The following is a 20,736-nucleotide window of genomic DNA, read 5'->3' as shown; positions in this document are numbered from 1 at the left end:
GGGGAAAATTTTTGCAGGTTTGTTCTGTTAATGAACCGTTTGAAAAATTCAGAAGAAAAGTATCGGAGAAAGTCAGGACAAATGACAGAAAGTGATGGACCAAAAAAGTAAGACATTTACTGTAAAATTCAGAAACGAAAATTGGGGTAAACATTGTATGAAAACCAGATCCCCATGCTACTCCATACCCTACACAGAAAAACTGCCTCAACTTGTCCAAGTAATCATCTGGTGATGAGCCTTCAAAGAAGAAAACGTAAACTCATAACATAAACTGTTTAAGTAACTTGTGTGTACCTTTCTGAACTTCAGTTGTGGTACTCTAATTTCCTCTTAAGCACTTCAAAAATTTATCAAACTATATGTTGCGGCAAACGAACATCAAGGCTCGATGAAATGCCAAGAAAATCGTGACTGGAGAAAAATGCCAACCAAATCCAGGGGATATGTTACAGGGACATAATTTTAATCAATCTCGTAAACTGTAAGCGAATTAAAAAAGGGACTTATATAATAGATTGTATTCAATTAAACATGTGGCAACTTAACAGCGTAAATGAATCTAACATAATAAAGGAACTAATAAATGAACCAAGAGCTAAGGCAAACACAAGATATATATATATATACAAATAAAGACGAAAGAGCTTGCTCGAAACAAGATAAACAACAAAACAAGCGAAAACAACTTACATATCAGTCCCTATACGCCGGTGGCTTGAAATCACACTTTATAAATTAACTTTGGATGAACACCGAACATGAACAGGCGATTAATGAAAGCAGGAGAGAAAAACTATTTAAAGGAATCAAATGGCACAAAGGCCAACTGTAACGCAAATGTCACGCAAGTTTGAAAGTCACGCATTTACACTATAATCAAAAGTTATGTGGGGCAAAATACAATGGAGGTCATTCATTTGTCATGATTATTTTTGGTCGTTAAAGGTGAACCATTCCAAATAAGATCACAGCCGACCGAGTTGCAAGATAAAAAAGACTGGTTAGAGGTCAATAACAACTAGGCATTCCACGCGAAATTTGATAATAGCCTGGGACTTAGCGCGTGTTGTGTTGGAACTCGCCATGTGACTAAACTTCGTCGTAAATATAGCTTACTCAAAGGAATTGCATCTGATCTTGACACAGTCAACAAAATCACTCGCAGTAATATCAGAGTAATTATGCCGAGAAAAGTGACATCACTTTCGAAGAGGAAGACCATGTAATCTTGTATCATATCTTTCGGATCAAAATGGCGGGCTTTTCGATCTTCGAAACTCTGCATGTTGAGGTAAATTGTCTATTTGTAGCACCTCTGAACTCAGTACCCTTTTGGATACTTGGCGAAAGGAAGATCAGAATCAAACTCTACAAAGGTTGGTGAAGTGTATTAGAAGTTGTATCTTTTTTTAAATTTGCAAAAAAATCAAACAAAAAAAAAAGACGATGATAATAACCTCTGAAAGCTTTCAAGTAGCTGCCTCAATGCAATTGGTTTCATTCGTTAATACGCTTTGAAATTATTTTATGAATTACACAATGATTGACTGGTTTCTCCAGTTCATCTTACATGTCAACAGATACCTTCCACCTAGCGAGGCTCATGGTGGTCTACCAATGATAAAACTGTTGTTGGGTCAGCATGTCGCTGTCATTACACACCGAAAAAAATTCCTTTTCCTCTCTCAGAACGTATAAAACATAGCATGGAAAGGTAGAAAATAAATGGGAAAGACAATGGACGAATGATTTGTGTGCTAGATTCTGGAGGGGAGTTTTTAGTTTCAAGCCTTGGCCGTGATAATTGTGTGATACACACTCAGTGTGTATGACTACTTACTGGAACTGTAAGATCAGTAACATTGTTCATGTTGGGCTCTACAAAAAGTGAACAAACGATTTGGCAAAAAGTAGATTCAAAAGTATTTTACATTTTAAAATCACTCATGCAGGATAGCAGAGCTTGTGGAACGTGAGAATGAGGCATATCATAAACTAGATCCAGATCCTTTTGATGATTGGCATCCAGGTAAAAGTGCAAAGCTACCTTTTCACATTACACACTATTTGTGTTTTATACATTATAACATCTATTACAAATACATTAGGTAATGTAGTGTAAGGTATTCTCAGATACTAGGAAGGATAGCTACAGACCTAAAGGGGGTAAGTTTCTTTGAAAAAACTGTAATGCTGCATCAGTGGTGGAGTTTAACAAGATAATTTGCTTTATTAACTGAGTTGATAATGTTAATTGGCCACCATAAAGAGTTTCAAAACATTTCAAGCATTAGCCCTTTGTCAGAGTGTTTGTTGTGTAAACCTCTTCCATTAACAGCAAGCTGATAAGAAATATGATAGTGGGTTGTATTTCACTGAAAAGCTTGAAAAATTTTAAATTTTGGCTTTAATTAGAATCTTCTCCTTTTATTGGACCCTGATTATTAAAAATCATATGAGCCTCATTTTCTCAGTCCATACTCTTAAGTGACAGAACCTTTTTTTTTTTTTTTGGCTCAGATGTATGTCCCAAGGGAAAAAAACTTGGTCTGTAATTTTAACAGTGCAGATCTCGCTCTCAGTCAATAAGAGGTCTTGATTGTATTAAATTATTCAAAATAAAATCAGCTCTTGTTTTCTCCATCATGAACATTTCAGGTAGAGCTGACCCAGACTGTGCATTAGGCCATCTTTTGAAGACACTGTTCAGAAATGATGAATTTATGGACAAACTAGTGAACTCCTATATCATGAGCACTGTGGAACAGTTTAATCTGAACTGCACTGTAGCCAGAGTGTTGTTAAATGCCATGCCTGGGCTGGAAAGTGCTGCAGTTTTTCAGGATATGGTAAGTTTAGAAAGGTATTCTTAATCCTTTAACTCCTAAGATCTGATTGTTAATTCTCTGCTCTAGCTGCAACACATTTCCTTGTGAATTAGTTACGAGAATTTGGTGTTAAATCAAGATGACAACTTCTACCTGATAAGTCTGAGTATTCTCATTACCTTTGGCTGGATAATGTATGGATATTATGGGGAGAAGTTATCTGTTAATCACTTCTGGGGGTTAAAGGGTTTAACTTAGTAATCTTAAGATGTGACTTGTTTTCTGCAGCTTGAGTTCTATGTAAAAATCCAGATCAATGTGTCCAGTTTCTGTGGCATGGCACCCCTTGTCCTTTCCAGAAAAAATACTCAGAATTAACTCATACAATTGCTATTCCATCAAATTATAGATAAAAAACATGAATTTCATGTAGTTACATCATGAAAAACAGAAAAGGAAAAGAGATCTTATTTGTTGCTCTCAGTCACCTCACTTTAGTGCAAAAGAACTTTAAAAAAATGCAAACTTTTCAGATCCACTTTCATTGTTCCTTAATTCATAACTACATATTTCTTAAATAGAACAAGAGAGATGGTAAGGTTTAAGCTCACTAAAGAAATAGAGAAAGATGTTTTTTGTCTTGTCACGAGCATGTGACAAAGAAAAAAATTCTGAATCCCCAGGTTGAATTGAACCTTATACCTTCAGATTCTGGGGTCCAATGCTCTACCAATGAGCCACAACAAATAAGATCTCTTTTCCTTTTCTTTTTTTTCTTTGTCCCACACTTGTGAAAAGACAAAAAACATCTTTCTCTACATATTTCCTATCAATAAATTTAATGTCAATCATGTCCATGTAGGAAGCAATGCTTAATCGTTTATGCAAGTGGGCCAGAGAAGCCTCAGAACCCCTGAGATCATATGCTACAGGTATTTATAGCATAGTTTACTGGTCTTACTTTTCACAGTACTTCAGGCCTTGGACATTTTGGTCACCATACCAAAAACAAAAGGAAAAAAAAAGGAAAATTGAATTGACTAAATATTTAGCATCTAGTGCTCTCCTTGGGAAAATTAGATTTACCTAATTCCTGTACAGCTTCTGAGTTTCTGAGCTAACTCAATTTTGTTTACACCTTTATAAACTGGGTGCAAGTAGAAGGGTGTTTTAGTTTGGTGATCCAAGGTTATTTACATTAGTTTAACCCTTGAGAGTGACTAGCATCTAATTTCTTCTTTCAATATCACCCCTGAATGAAACATTAAGATTGCGAGAACAAAGGAAATGATACGCAACTGAAGAAACTCTTGATTGTTTAACAAATTCTCCTTGTCAGTGCATTAGGAAATGTATAGAGAACAGTATGGAGAATATGCATACTGATGTTAGGGTGTAAAGAGTTAAGATATAGATAGTCATGGTTTGATTGAGGATTCTAATATTCCTTTTTGTTTATTTTTATGTGTATTGCTGCAGTTGCATTTTTAATTTGTTAATAATAATTATTATTTATTAACAGGTCTTTTAGCATTTGCCATGGAGAGCTAGGATATTGCTGCAGTATTCAGAGAAGAAAACTCCACCTTGGTAAGTCAGCATAGCAATAATTTGATTTTAGATATATGAAATTCATATAGTTGCACTGTGGTGAAGAAATAAGTATTTACAAGAGATCCTTGCAGCCAAGAACACAATTGAACTGGTAGTTGAAATAAGACCTGAAAAAAATTTTCAGGCCCGTATGGGATTTGAACCCATGACCTCTGTGATAACAGTGCAGCCCTCTACCAGCTGAGCTAACAAGCCAACAGGGAGCTGGTCAATATGTTGGATATAGTAATTTTTAAGAGTGACCACTAAGGTTGCAAGAATAAAGGAAATGATCACCTATTAAAGAATCTAAATTCTCCTTGTCAGCAACTTAAGAAATGCAAGAGAACAGTATGAAGAACATGACTATTGATGTTAGGGTGCTGAGGGTTTTTTGTTTTTAGCTTTGTGGTTAACAGCATTTGTGTTTCAAACGTCTGAGTGCAAAGTTGGCATGTCACATCTCAGGAATTGTCTATTGTCAGTCACTGCATTTTTTGTTTGAAAAACTCTTGTAAACTATAAGCTGAGGATTAAATGTTGAATTTCACATGTTTAGGTTCCCTCTATGCTGCGACGGCTGCACATTTTAAAGGACTCGTCAGACCTTGCACAGCCCGCTGTGACAGACCTGTCAAACAGGATTATCCTGAAAGCAAAGACAAACACGAACAAGAGTGAAAACAGTAACAGCATGAGTAACAAGATAAAGAAGGTGAATCTTGCTGAGCCAGGACCATCATGCACTGTGCCACAGAATGGCGAATTATCCGGTTTGTGTAATGGAGAAGTGGAAGAAGTGAATAGCTACAATGGAAAGGGTTAGTTCACTTTTGAGTATTGTATTGGGGGGAGGGGGGAGGAGGAAGTATGCCAAGTACCGTGTAGTATGCCAAGTAGGTTTGCCCTGCACAAGCTAACTCAGTTTCCTTAAAATTTGTAAATATTTTCCTTTTTTTTTTTCAGGCAAAAGTTGTCTACAAGCAAAACATCCGTTGCTAGTTAAGACAAGCAAGGGTTTCCGTTCCACTGGAAATGTAATTTGTGCACCTAAGGGAGGGTACCACATAGTCCCTATGTCCTTTTCCCTCTCCCCCCTGACTCTTGGCATGCAGCAGAGACTAATCCTACAGTATCTGACTCCCTTGGGGGATTATCAGGAGGTATGTGCTGTAATTAGGCACTGGAGCATTTAATGATACATGAAGAACAGAGAGAGTCTCTCCACTGAAGTATGTGGGAAGCTTGTGGGAAAAGGGCTCTGAATCAAGGATAAATTGGAAATGTCACACAACTTGAAAATTTGAGTTTGGACCGTTTTAACTAGTCGTGTGCGAGCAAGAATTATTTTTTGGAGGAAGGGACATACATTGGCCTTGGTCAAGAGAAAACGCACTCGGATCGAGAATTCTTGATCATCTGATGCGCTTTAACTGAACGTATGCAAGCAAGAAATACTTTTTGGATGAAGGGACATAAATTGGCCTTGGTCAGACGATAATTCACTTGGGTCAAGGATTTTTGATTGTGAGGCGCTTTAACTAATTGGCGCGAGTAAGAAATATTTTTTGGATGAAGGGACATGCATTGGCCTTGGTCAAAAGTAAATGCACTCAGCTCTGAATGAAGAGTTTCTAGTTGAGCCGTAGCAAATTTTATCAGTTGCTATGGCAACTAGAACAGTCGTAGCAGAGCCTGGAGCATTGCTTGGCCATTGATTTATCTTGACACATTTTTCTTTGAACATTTCAATTCAGCTGTTGCCGACAGTGTTTGAATCTAAAGCCCTGGATCTTGTAATGCACTACATTACATTTAAAGGCCAGGTGGACCTACAACTTGTCTTTGAAGCTCCTCAAGGTAGGAAGGAGGTAGTGACGTCTTGCTTTCGTGTTGTACGTCTAGAATTTCATGCAGTTATGGTTGGTTTTCACCCTCGCCGGTGTACTTACAAAAAGCGTACAGCGATATGATCCTGTGAAAATCAAACCGATAGAATCAGAAGCAAAATACTGATTCCACTTATGACTCCTTCGCTAATGATATGTGAAAAATAAATTGCTGGAGTTTTCAGCCATCGGTTAGCTCAGTTAAGAACTGGAATTGTCTGTGATTCAGAAAATCGAGTTTTCGCCGGATCATAATCGTTAGAGTTATTAGTGGAATCGGAAGTAAAGAAATTGTTCGGAATATTCCGACTCCGATTTCGTCAAGCTTTTGGCTCCACTTACGACTCCAACTCTCGATTTTCTCTGGGTGGCTGGCACTCCTACAACTAATGAACAATTCGACTCCAATTCTGTCTTTTGTGTAAACGAACCTTTAGACACCCTACCACATTCATCCCTCTTGAAAAACACTACTTTAACTCTTCAACTCCCAGATCAAATTTGTAATTCTCCTTACTGTCAACCATAGAATTCTTATAATGTTAGTTCGGATAACTTAGTATTGGATCAGCTAATCCTGCCCGAATTGATAATTTTCTTTATTCTCATTACTTATCTGGTTGATATTGTATTGATATTGTAAGGAGAAATTCTGTCTTGGTCACTCGTGGAAGTTAAAGGTTAAGACAATAATACATTGTACCGACTGAGATCTGACAAAAAAAAGCCTCAAAATTTAAAAGCTATTTCCTTTTATTGTCTTTTTAGTATTTGGCATCCCTTCTTTGTCATAAAAAGTTTGCCACAGAATTTGTGACTCATAACGGTGTCCAGCGGTTACTAGAACTGCCACGCCCATCAGTGGCTGCTACAGGATGTTCTATGTGTCTGTATTATCTCGCTTACAATGAGGACGCCATGGAGAGGGTAAGACATTTTTCCAATTTTAAAAAATGTTTGAAGTTTTCTGATTTGTAGTTGTAAGAAATGCAATATTTAGTGCAGATTTAACTTACCAATGATTTGTGAGTTATGAGCAGACCAGTATTGTCTAAAAGAAAGAGGTAACGAGTATCGTTCCGTTAGACATGAAATAACAATGAATAACACATCTCTGCTTATTTTTCATCAATCTCCCTCCCCCCCTCCCCCCCCCAAAAAAAAAGCTTATTTATGTATAACATATAAACCACAGGTAGAAAAAACTTAACAGCACTTATTGCTGCATGAAGAGAGATAAAAAAGGAATTAAAGAAAAACTGGTTAAATGGATAAAGAGAATTGCAGACGAGGAGATCGAAAAAGATAAAGATAAGAAACATAGAAATAATCACTCAAAAAATTTTATCTTACAAAACTACCATTAATTCCACAAAAAAAACTTCGAGTAATTAAATTCTTGGTGCTCTTTTTTCTACATGGGCCAGAGGATCATGAAATTAACAAACAGAATATGTCGACGGAGCCTCCTTAACTGTTTCAAGTAACTTGTTTCAGGTGTCCCTCCTACCAAACCCTGTGCTGAGTGACCTGGTCAAGTATGCATTGTGGCTACTAGAATGTTCTCACGACTCTGGCAGGTGTCACGCAACACTCTTTTTCTCGCTCACGTGTTCATTTCGAGCAGTGCTGGAATTGTTCGACAGTAATGATGGTCTGCGGAAGCTTGTGAACCAGGTAATTAGTCAGTTTTATTTCTTAATTACACGACACGGTTTGGACCCCAGACAAACGTGGATCGTGTAGTTCAATCGCCTGGAGTAGGATCACACCACGAAGTCTATTTGTTCTGTGACCTTTCCGTTCTAGTAGGAGTAGCAATTTCTCTTAATAACACTCATTCGAAATATTTTGCAATACGTAAAGAAATAAAAGAACGACTAAGGTAAATAATGATAATTTAATTAAGAAAATAGTGGATAACGTTGAAGGCCCATTCTGATTGGCTACTTAAACTCCGAATATCCGTTACTGTTCACCTCCAAGAAACTCGTGCGTGATTTGCGCACAGAAATATTGCAATCATCGCGGGAATAAATGAGTTAAAATCATCCCTTTTTGCTATATTATCTTACTCTTTAAGTATATACTAAAACAAATATTCACCTCAGTGCCGATGGCTGGCGGTGGATAATCACCTCGCGGCTTCGAGACTCAGTGAATATCCACCAATAGCCAGCCACCTCCACTTCAATAAATCACGGTTTGTTACTTTTGAAACGTAGTTTAGAGACATGCCGACCGCTATGAATTAACAAGTATTTTTAGTGCACGCCTTGTTTGCATTTTCCAGACTGCGCAGTCTCGTTTAAATTTTTTCAAGCCATTTTACGGTCCTATTCCACTTGCGTTTGCATCTTGAAAACAACGAATATTACTGGCTGCAAACCATTCTAAAAGAATCTTTTTTTGTTTAACCTTGTCTGGCAGCTAAGTACGCTTTCAATCCTTCGTCCCGATGAGGCAGAACTACTGAGTGATGATGAGGTGTTTGGTAGCCGGCAGACAGCAAAACACACTTGCATGGCTCTACGGAGATACTTTGATGCCCATCTTCACATCAGGGCAGATGCGCTGAGGAGATCTATTGCAAGGAACGAGGGTGGAACACCACCAGTTCCAGTTCCAGCGTATAAGGTGAATTTCCAAGCCTACTCCCTAATTCTAGGAGAAAATTTGTATATCGTCAGATGGGCAAATTCAGTATGTTATGTTATGTAAAAGGGCTACGCCTGCTCGGCTGTTTTAGTTCAGAGAGGTTGGAAGTTAACTTAAACCTGGCAAAGGTTTTTGGCAGTATTCTGCTTAACATTTAATCCCATCCTTGTAAATTTTCACTTTTACCACGAAAGTTTATGAACCTCGCCTAACAAACACTCCAAATCGTCTTAAATATTTACGCAGAAGATACTGTTTTTGAATAAAGGGGTAAGTTTCTAAAGAAACTGTGGTGCTGCGTCGGTGGGAGAGTATAGCAGTTAATTTAGTGTTAACAACTGGGTTGAAAACGTAAATTAGCCACCGTAAAGGGTAAAAAAGCTGACGTTTCGAGCGTTAGCCCTTCGTCAGAGCGATGACGAAGGGCTAACGCTCGAAACGTCAGCTTTTTTACCCTTTACGGTGGGTAATTTACGTTCTCAACCCAGTTGTAGATACTGCTTTTGTCTGTTTGTCTGTCTGCTAGGTTTTGTTTGTTTGTTTGTTTTTTCCGCAGTTTTGTCTTTGGTAGCCAAGCATCATCTTGTTCAACTGATATTGATGAGCAACTGTTCTCTTTCAGGCTGCATCCCTGTCTCACAGCAGTGTAATGGAGAACTGTCAGTTGATGTTAGAGTATGCTCCAACAACACTGCGTTGGGAGCCTGTTGAGGTAATAACTGAGATATAAAGCAAAAGGAAAAAAAAAGCGTCACATGGTCGTGGTTGATTATTTCGCAGAGGCGTATCTTGGTTTATTAAGTGGAGGGCACATAGTAGCATTGAACTCCTATGTAGAGTGTTATAGTATTTTTCACAGGGACATGATACAATGTCCAGCTTCAAACTCGTAGCTTATGAAACCCCTCGATGGACACCATAACACCTACTTCCATTGCTTTGTTGTTGTTAGTCGTTATTCTCTTCGGTTTTAATATTATTATTATCATTATTATTATCATTGTTATTATTATTGTCATCATCATCATAATTGTTATTACTATTATTATATTCATAAGTTTCCTAGTTTACATATACGGTTCGCTCTCAGGAATAGAGTGGAGAAGTAATTTCATTCATTTGTGTGTTTGTTCGTTTCTTGTTTTGTTTTGTTTTGTTTTTATTTTTTCATTTTATTAACCAGTGTTCATAAGCATAGACACACCTTGCCACACCTTTTATTGGGGATTTGTGGCAAATCACAACGGCCTGAATCGAGGACGCGGCCAAACAAAAGATCTAACTGCTTAGCACGTGCGTTTTAGAACTTTGTACATCTCCGTAGATGCTCTCTGCAAAACAAAAACGTGAAATCACCCAACGTTGCGTGGTCTGAGAACGGAAACACCGATTGCAAATTAGTAAAACTTACATTTGGAACTCAACCCTGCTTACATATGTTATGCTGAAGTTGTGGCCCTTGAAGAGACGATAAACACATTCAGCCACTCGCGAAATTCTAACCAATAGTAAAAATTCATCATTTCAGTCGACGTCTTCCTTGACGTTGCCTTCCTGACTGCTCAAGTTCGCTACAATTTTCTTTTTCTCCTAAAGATGATGAACAGACTTCAAGGCTTCACCCTGCTGCTTCAGTTGATCTCCCTATCGTCAGACTGGGGAGTGACCAGTAATAGGTAAGTCATTGGTTTTGCTATCATTTCTCCAGAGTTAATACGAGTCCAGGAAAATCAGGAAAGGTCTACTTGTAGGACTGTATTACTGGACTTTGAAATTCTCGGAAATCGTTTCAACTCAAGGAATTGAAGTTTTTGATAATTCATTTAGCAGAACATTAGATGTAATGATATTCTACTGCCTTCAAAAAGGTACAAGAAGCTTTTTAGTATTGTCGACTAAAGATATTACAATTTTTCTTTGCTCCATTCAAGAGCGGACGCCATCCGATTAGCAGCCGACGTGACCCGCCTTGCTTTAGAGATGTTGTTTGTGTTGACAGTCGGTCCTAAGGCTCAGATGGCGTTGTGTGAAGAAGTGCAACTACCGTCAGGAGAACAACAGAAAGGAATGAGGTATGATCTACGGGAAGAGAATTAATTTAGACGTGAAGACTCGAAAAATTCCCATCAAAGGTCCTTCGTGATCATCAGAAGGAGTAGAAGTGTTCTTAGTCACTTTATATTTGCCATCAAATGTGGAAACATTTGGTAGCAAGAGGCCAGAAGGCTTATATACTCTATTCAGTCATGTTAAGAAATATTTTTTCCAGGCTTCTGCTGCGTTGCGCTGAAGGGAGTTTACTCAATGACTCTGAGGTACAGAAAGCCGCTCTCCACGTCATTTGTAACTGTGTGTGCGGTCCTCGAGTCAGGGTAAGTGGTTAGTGCGCATTTAGATTTAGTTCCCTCCCTCTCGCATGAATTTCTCAAAGTATTTTAGCGACAGAAAAAAACAACAACAAAAAGGAACAAGCAAAAACAAATAAGAAACAGAGTTACAGGCGTAGTTTGTTGGTAGAGCAGGCGAAAATTCTTCATTTTGTAACTGACTTGGTAATGATAAAGTCGCTTAAAGTTGAGTCAATATCGGAGTCAACACGATAATCTTTGCTTACCTCTGCACGGTTCCTCAACCCCCTCCCTCCCCTCCCTCAACGCTGCTCCCCTCCCAATCTTAGGCTGATTAAAGTTCATTAAAGAATTGCTACTCAAACGTTAGGGATATTTGTTGAATTTAAAAGTACTTAGTGTTTAAGGTGTTAAGCTACCAGGCCGAGTGCGTTGTTCCTTTTTTCCATTTTTTCGTTTAACTACTGTACAGGCCTGATTTTTTTTCAGTGTTTTTTTCAACTGCTTAAGTAGTGTTTGGCGTCACCGCGATGATTACTTTTGTCGTCATTGTTTGCAGATTAGCGGAGCTGTTGCAAAATTTCAGTCGAAATCCAAGCCGGCTTTCAAAAGCAGCGACGACATCTTATCCAAGATGTGGGGATGTGTCAGGGCCAGTAATGGCATCAAGGTTCTGCTCTCCTTACTGATGGTGAAAACGCCATTGGTTGATGCAGATTGTATTCGTGCTCTGGCTTGTAAAGCGTTATGTGGTTTATCGAGGAGCGACAAGATTAGACAAGTCATTGGAAAACTACAGCTGTTTAACAGCGGCCAGTTACAAAGTCACTGCGCAGTGCTTTCTTCACACTTTTCCAACCATGTATATCATACAACTGGGCGTGCCCGTGGGCAAGATGAAGCGAGTCCTGTGTTCTGATAGATACCTGAGCTCTTATCCGCTTGGGGTATCACGCTTTTATCTCGGGCAAGATAAAAGGTTGCGTTGCGAAGACTTTCAAAGTTTGTAATGTTTAGCCAACGTTGGCAAAGAAGTCGTAAAAAGCGATAGAGGACGGTCAAAACACTTTTTCAAATGTAAACGAGCACTCACCATCACAGATGGCTTTCTTTTCCAGCGCTTAAAAGAAAACAAGTCATTCTTGATTATTATATAAGCAGAATAATTTTGCTATGTAGTAATTCCTTCATTGAACAACTCAATCAGTCAAGAGCTTTTGTCTAGTTCAAGACTCTTCGTCTCAGTTCACAAAAGCGCCAAAAAGAGCTCGCCAAATATCAAGCTATCTTGACGTATTTACAGCCATGTTGACCTTCTAAAAATCATTTCATTTCTTTCGTTTACGTTGACTCAATGTCGTTTGTCTTGAATTTGTTGACAGTTTTGATGCGAGAGCCGATCATTGAGGATAATGCTTCTGACCACGCCCTTTTCTGCAAATATGCTGCCGAGCTACTTGAGAGAGTCACTGGTAAATCCCTGGCTACGTCCTCTGCAGTCCCGTCCCTGTCTAGAATAAACAAGGTATGAACTTGTAATTGACACAACCTATCGTCTCACACAGGGGAGGGCGGAGACCTTCAACAACGTCTTTACTCGACAGTTTACAGCTCATTAACTTTTGTTTGAACGGCAAACGTACGGTAAAGTCTAATTTCGATTATTAAAGTTTTGCTTAAATAATGAACAATCGATGATTTTGATTTGAAGAATTTATCAGAATCTACTTCTTTGTATTTCTTGTTTAAAAATGGATGGTCATCGAGACTGCCTTCAGGCTTTCTCTGTTTTTCAGAGGAGGGGAGGAGGGACATCCTCAGTTTCCCTACCATCCCCTCCCAAAAGGAAACATTTGATCGTAGGTAAGATGGTCACACTATCGGGTTTCATCTAAATACTTTTAAGTTAAGAGGAAATTAAGAAATTAATGCTTTCTAGAGCATTATTAGGACAGCCCAGTAAGAAATCATATGTAAATTTAACAGTTTTAGAGTTTGAATTGTCCTTTTACTTCTCTTACCCAATAGCTTCTGTGGGGTCGGTTTTCTTACTTATTTCGACGTTCTCTTAAGTAGGACACTTTCAAACCCTGTACAGCCCAATAACTAAATATCAGCCTTTACTTTCTTAGGCTGATGTTGTTGCACAGACTCATATTTCATATCCGGCAAAAGAGCTTTTACAACTGGTTCACAGTCACCTCACAACCCAAAGTTTGTTGTGGAGCGTCGAGGAGCATTAAGAGAAAATCAGGTCAAGGGGCGGAATCAGAAACTGAAGAATTTCCCTTTAAACCTATTTTTAGATCACACCCCGCTTCATAACACACTCTTGAAATTTAGAAACGAAAGTCCCAAGTCATCCGACAGTCCAACAATTATGCAGAGCTGGATTATTTCTATAATTTAATAGGAATAATCTTTGTTGTTAAGTCTCTGCTTCTTATTTTGAGTGTCGTAAAGCAATCAAAACAACCAATCAGAACGAAGAAAAATATCACGTGGAGCCAACAAGAATTTAAAGTAAAAACAAGCAACCTTCTGAAGCGCGGAAAAACGCGGGCGACAAATCGCAACTGGTTTTAGTTTTGAATCTGATTGGTTAAGGTGGCGTGAGTTTTCTAGACCAATAACAGCCCTTAGTAGAGCAAAAGCGAAGCGTCCCAGATTACTTTGGACACTCGAATTAAATTTGTTCTAGTCTTGAGGGTGTTTGGCTCATTTGTTAATCAAAGGTGTGGTTGTTTTGGACCAGGACTTCATGAGACTGCAGAGGTTTTACGGAGAGAAGCCAATGTACCTGACCCAAAACCTGAATCAAATCTGCTTTATACGCCTACTAATAGGAAAGTATGTGGTGCGTGTTGTCGTTATTAAGGGTATTCTGTGATCACAAGGTCCCTTGATTCATGAGGAAAATACGATCACGATCGCATTTTCTAAAGTCATGTAATAATGGCATGAGTCTACGTGAACGGGTTATGATGAAATTGACCAAATTTGTCTTTTTTTTTCTGAAATTCCTTTGTAAAATTCTTTTACAGGAAAAAGAATCGACAAATTAAGTCAGTCCATCTGTCCTTCAGTTCATCATTCCGTTCCTTAGTCCACCAGTCCATCAGTTAGTCAGCCGTTAGTAAGTGATTGAGCTTGTCAATCTGTCAGCCAGTCAGTCAGTCAATCAGCCCATCCGTTTGACAGTCTGTCGGTCAGTTAAGTATTATCAACTGAGTTGATAACGTAAATTGGCCACCATAAAGGGTAAAGCTGACATTTCGAGCGTTAGCTCTTCGTCAGAGCGACTGATGTAGGGTTAACGCCCGAAACATGAGCTTTTAATCTCTTTACGGTGGCCATTTTACGTTATCAACGCAGTTGGTAATACTGAATTACCTCGTTATACTCTCCCACCGACGCAGCACCACAGCGCTTCTTTAGAAACCTGCCCCCTTTATTAGTCTGTCAGTCAATCAGCCCGTCAGTCAGTTAGTTTGTTTGTCATTCTGTTAGTTACTCCGTCTCTGTCAGGCAGTCAGTCAATTATTCTAACAGTCAGTCTGTCAGTCATTCCGTCTGTCCATCGGTCAGTCAATCAGCCCGTCAGTCAGTTAGTTTGTTAGTTAGTCTGTCTGTCATTGCGTCTGTCCGTCAGTCAGGAAGTCAATTAGCCCGTCACTCAGTTAATTTGTTAGTCAGTTAGTCTGTCACTGCGGCTATCCGTCAGTCATTCAGCCTGTTCGTCCATCAGTCAGTCAGCTTGTCCGTCCATCAGCTAATCAACTAGTAAATCGTTCAGTAGGTTAGTGCTCGATCGGTTGATCAAGTGAATCAGGCGGGCAAGCAGTCAGGCTCCTAATGTGGATCGTATCTCTTCGTACAAGACTAACCGTATGCTTACTGCCATGTCCCATGTCACTCTACACAGGTTCGATTCAATCACTCCTCAAGCCTTTCTACGGCCTCCTCCGGTGTGAGCACTCCCGGGACTCCATCCCTGACGCGGTACCGATTCAACGACCCTGGAACACCAACAGGAAAGGTAATAACAATGTTTAGATGATTGAGCGGTCAAGATAAATGTATCTGAATGCTGATCATAATTTTGGCGTGTGCTCATCCCACCCCCGCCATAAGAACAAAGAAATTAATGCAAAAAAAAATATTTTTTTTTAATCTCGTGTAAATGTATTTGTCGAAAAGGATAATAATTTGTTGATTATTACGATATGATTATTTTGTCAATGTTTTGAGTAACAACATTGTTTATGGAACGTCGATCAATTTCTTTGTCTGCATGTTTGTTTTGGTCAGCGGCTTCTACCTTCCGATCTTTCTCGCCCTGCACGCCCACCGTCACCTCCTACGTTGGATATGATCGTGACGCGGTATCTTCGCGAACAGCATGCGCAGTGTAACAATCCTGTGTCCGCTGGTCCTCCATTCTCCTTAATACGGTAAGTCATGTATGCCAGAGCCAAAAACATCTAAAAAAGTATTTCAGCTTGTTTGGAGGATTGCAAGTAGTTTCATTAAGAGTTTCTTATCCGCATTCCACTCTCGCTTAAATATGGCCTCGTAATGCCTTCTGTTAAGATTTTAAAGGTGGAAAGTTTCTAAAGAACTGTGGTGCTTTGTTGGTTGGAGAGTTTAAAAAGGTAATTTGGTATTATAAACTGAGTAGATAATGAAAATTTGCCACCGTTTATAGTTCCGAAGTTAACGTTTCGAGCGTTAGCCCTTCGTCAGAGCGATGACGAAGGGCTAACGTTGACTGAAGTGGTGATCAACTCGACTTATAATATCAAATGACCTCGTTGAGATTTTTTACGAATTTTGTACGACCCCTAAGTAATCACCACCGCCTATCTCTTTAACGGTAGCTACTTATATGAAAGGTTTGTGAAACCCTAAACTCCTCCTGGTAGACCGGTAGGTGAGTAAGAAATATTTCTTGCCTACAAGGTTTTCTAGGTCACTATACGAATAGACTTTCTCTTGTTTTGTTTGATTTTTATTCACACTCCCTTACTGTTTTTATGTATTTGTTTCCTTTTTTTTAACTGTTTCTCCGAATGTTTGCCCGTTTATTTAAAACAATCAACTTATTCCGATTTGTCTATCGTCAGACCCCACAAATGCCCTGAACCAAAGTACAGATATTACGCACCATCGAACATGACTACGAGGTTAAAGCGAAGAGAAGTATGTATATTGCTATTGTTCTTAGCTTCAAACAAAACTATTTTGCCACGGTGGCGGACAAAGGAAACATTTATCTCATCATCATAATAGGTCGTTCTGATACTCGTGTCAGCTCTTATTCCAGAGTGATCTCCCTCAACATTTATCTGTACTCAATCTTGAAAAATGTTTTCCCACCTGAAGGTGATTCCGCGTCATGGCGGATTTAACGGCGCCAGACTAAACAGACGGTTTGTGTACGGAAGGTAGGAGATGCCTTATTTGTACTTCGTATCGCTTTATTAGAAATTCTTAATGTTCTCTTAACAGAATCATTGTAACCTGATTCTCAGACCCCTGTCCACACGTAAACGGCATTTCTGAACACAGGTGACGGAGGTTTCCATAATCTCTGAACAGAGTGGATTTTTCGTGTTTTTCAAAAGCGCCGGCTTATCATCTTCGCGTCGGCCAAAAAAAGTGGAATTTTTCACGTGCAAGGACGTGACAGAAGTTGATCTCCTTTTGAAGTCTTTTATTTTCAGTTTTATTAGCAGAGAGGTGTGGACTCAAGGAAACGATTCGAATATGCCAAGTTTACTTAAGATAATGTTCAAGATAATGTTCCTCTACAGAATTCTGACGTATTTTGCCGACGAAGTTTCACAATTAGTCGTTGATTGTGTCCAGTTTAGTTCTCTGTTGTGTCTAACTGTGTTGTTCTCCACTAGATTTAAACCGCTCAGGGCCATTCGCGATACTGAAGAAAACAGCTTCTTTACATGTGCATGTTTTGCAGTAAGTCTTTCTGCTACTTCATTCAATGAGATTTTTAAGATCTAAAACTGATTTCGAGGACTAACCACTCCCAAGGATAGAAAAGATCCTGGTTGGCTAAATTTGGCAAACACGAAACAGTTGAAGTAAACTTAAGAAGGGGCCTGTCAATTTTCCTCCAAGGGAGTGGGGCGGGGGATCGGAGTATTCTTTTTGTTTCACCATAAAATACACCTGATCCCCCCTTAAAGTTCTGTAGTATTGTAATGATCCCACCTCATTGGCAGTCAATTCTATAGTTGCTCCTCTAAGCTCTGTTAAAGACGACTTATCCCCCTCCGCTCGCCCCCTAAAAACCGTGGGATCCCCAAAAATTTACCTACCCCTCCCACCAAGTGTTTAATAAAGGCTGGTTCCCGAGAGTGAAGAAAATTAAAACCAATTGAAACTGAAAACCGATTTTTTAATTTTTTTTTTTTTTACGATGAACGAAACGTAATACTTCTTCAGACATCAAATTTACTCTTCAAAAATGTATCTTCAGGGCTTGACCCTTTACATGCTAACATCAGTATGCATATTCTCCGTACTGTTCTCTATGTAATCCCTAAAGTGCTGACAAAGAGAATTTGTTTAAAAATCAAGAGCTTCTTATTTGGTGATCATTTTCTTTATTCTCGTGATCCTAATGTTTGATTCAAGGAGTGATATTGTAGAGAGAACTTAGACGCTGGTCACTCTTAGAAGTCAAACGGTTTGAACCTCTTGTTTGTGTCGTTTACATTTGGCTGATTCGTAGTAAAATGGAAATTATGATTTTGTGTTTCCTTTTTTTTTCTTTTTTTTTTTCTACCCGTAAGAAGTATCCTTACTATAGTTTTTAAAAAAAGTAGTGGCTTTTGTGAGGTCATGTAAACGTAGTACCTAAGTTTTTACTTTTTCTCCTCAGCCCGATGGCAAGTCTGTTTTACTTGGAACACAAATAGGCGAGTTGAAGGAATACAACTTAATAACTGGACAGGTACAAAACTCAATTTACACCTTTTGATTTCAAGTCAAACTCCAAATTTTTCTTGAAATAGCTGTTTTGTTTTCCTCCCTTCCATCCTTCTTCTTTCATTCCCATCCTCTTCCTCTCCCGCTCCTGCTTAACTTCCTCTCTTCTCTTTTTTTCTCCCTCTTCTCCGACACTTCTTCAGAGGTTAGAGGATTCTTGTGATTTCTATGAAACATTAAATTCAATTTATCTTGATCGTAAGACCTGAGCCGATTGGTGCGGTTTAGCTCTACTTGTCAATCACTAGCCAAACTGCTTCATGATTATCTTGCGGGAAAAACAAAAGAGGGTAAACTCTTTCGAAGGCGTAGTTGACAATTCCGATTTCATTCACGAGGAAGCTGCCTAGAAAAACCGAATTTTTTAGAGCAGGAAGCGGCTGTAGACAGATTTAGGGAATCTCTCAAGTGTTCATCAGAACATGGAGTGTCTCGCGCATTACGCGGGTAGCAAAAAGTCTTAATTTCCACACTGGTCACTGGAAAAGATCTGCTGGCAGTGTTACCCACTGGTTTTTTTAGGAAAAGCTTTCTATTTCAGATGCTGGTTAGCTTTAAAACTAATTATAAAACAAACCTTCGAGTGCAGAAGTGTGTCTGCTTCAAAGCACCGTTTACGATCAAATGGAAGAAACATCGCCAAAGGGATTAACGGAAGCTACACTCAAAGAACATAGGATGCAGCGAATATCAGCTCATATCTGTGTCCTCGGAAAAGGTTACGTCGAAGCCATTTGTCTCTGCGCTGAAAAAAAACTGCCTCACAGTTTCACTCATCCGCTCTACGCTTTTTTTTTTCTTCTTTTTTCTTTTTCTTGTGGTTACGGTTACTTGCTCAATTCCGAAAATGCGGTGAGGCACATTTAGTCATGGGGTGTTTCGCTTTTTAACAGCCTCTTCGAGCAAGCGTCTTTTCGCCTTTCACTGCCCCCTCCTTCCACTTTCCACTCAAACTCTAAGTCAAACATGGCCGGTGAAATAATCGATCGCGAACTTCTTAACGTTAACTCGCCCTAATATAACGCCTGCACCGCAAGCTCAGGAGGTAGCAGTTATCCCAGCTACCTCATGCCACGACATGTGGGAGAAACTTTGGCAATGCGAACCATCTGACTGGCTTTACTTGTCATTTCATGATTGCATAAGTTGCAAACTATCATCGTAAAGATCTTGTCATCATGTCATAACAGTTCACGTGAATTATTTCATATCATAAATTCGGTAACGTTCTTTTTTAGAATCAGGCCAGCACCGACGAAAGCGTTTGCCGGGTGTACGAAGTCGGGCGGCTGCGTAGGGCTAATGACGAGGACGAGCAGGTATGAGAATCTTAAGGACTTTCACATCAATATTCGTAGGAACGGAACAATCAAAGAGAAGTGAAACCGCCATCTTGGATGCGAATTCGGTTATGTGATTGGTTCGTGCCTTATTTGCATACAAAATCCTGCACTTTGTTATGTTGTGGACTATAGCGCCCCCTGGCGCCCCCTGGCACTAAAGCAGAGATGAACTTTAAATTACTTTTGGAACATACTTCAAAAACACGTCACTTAGTGCAACACGTGTTTGATGTAGGTCAATAAAATAACGACTCCATGCCTTTTTTCTCTTAGGAATCCGACGAAGGTGGCGAGGAAGATGACGATGTCGATGACGATGATGATGAAAATGATGATGATGACGATGACGATGATGATGATGACGACGAAATTGAAATCACGATATCTGGCGATGATGATTCGGATGATGACAGTGATATTGCAATTTTTTGAAGCGCGGCTTTTAAGTTTCCATCTTTCAGTTGTTAATTCAACTCAACAATGAGCACGTCATTCTGCTATGTTTTTATCTTTGAAAAATGTACTTGTATCACACAATTTGGGAATGATAATTTAAGCTTGGAGTTGAGCTTCTTGACGGTGGAGTTTTTTTTATGTAAAATGCTATGTAGCAGAAAGTAGAAGTCATCATCGAAAAAATTACACCCATGTTACTGATTATGTAGTCAGTGTGAGGACAGAGACGCCACAGAAAATGACCCCCAAGGTTCGGTTGATGAGCGAGCCATGGTAACAAATTGCAGAGTGTTCCTGGGAAATTATGTAAGGGCGATGAAACGGCTGGAAACTGAGTCCAACAGTGATATCAGTGCATGCAAGATTACTGAACAAACATTTTGATGGTTGATGAAGGGAAGAAATCTTGCAGAGAGGGAAAAGAATGAGACCATTTCCCACAATGGCTGCAATGGAAATTATAAGATCAATGACGAAACAAACATAATAAGACTTCGATCATATACGCCCGTGAAGCAATGAAATTGATTAATTCTTGTTTGGTTTGTATTTTCCGTTAGGTTCTCCATGTTATTTTATAGCAGTTACCACTCTTTCATTGCTA

General features: G+C 39.2%; 1 pseudogene across 1 annotated transcript; it reads left to right on the top strand.

The window, feature by feature from the left end:
- The first annotated feature begins 1,134 nt into the window (after positions 1 to 1,134).
- Positions 1,135 to 20,635, top strand: LOC149046197 (DDB1- and CUL4-associated factor 1-like; annotated as a pseudogene). Its single transcript, XR_016186759.1, has 27 exons — positions 1,135 to 1,294; positions 1,956 to 2,032; positions 2,662 to 2,852; positions 3,694 to 3,763; positions 4,354 to 4,421; positions 4,984 to 5,245; positions 5,391 to 5,587; positions 6,182 to 6,295; positions 7,082 to 7,240; positions 7,811 to 7,990; positions 8,744 to 8,950; positions 9,594 to 9,683; positions 10,568 to 10,647; positions 10,903 to 11,043; positions 11,241 to 11,343; positions 11,879 to 12,143; positions 12,702 to 12,844; positions 13,452 to 13,533; positions 14,075 to 14,169; positions 15,245 to 15,358; positions 15,631 to 15,773; positions 16,446 to 16,521; positions 16,705 to 16,766; positions 17,232 to 17,298; positions 18,227 to 18,298; positions 19,572 to 19,652; positions 19,950 to 20,635. The product of XR_016186759.1 is annotated as a DDB1- and CUL4-associated factor 1-like (transcript).
- The last annotated feature ends 101 nt before the right edge of the window (positions 20,636 to 20,736 follow it).

This window comes from Pocillopora damicornis, chromosome 5 (assembly GCF_964200805.1).
Source record: "Pocillopora damicornis chromosome 5, jaPocDami1.2, whole genome shotgun sequence".
In the NCBI taxonomy this organism is placed as follows: domain Eukaryota; kingdom Metazoa; phylum Cnidaria; class Anthozoa; order Scleractinia; family Pocilloporidae; genus Pocillopora; species Pocillopora damicornis.
Note: the sequence above shows the minus strand (reverse complement) of the source record. Positions and strands in the feature narration are given on the sequence as shown.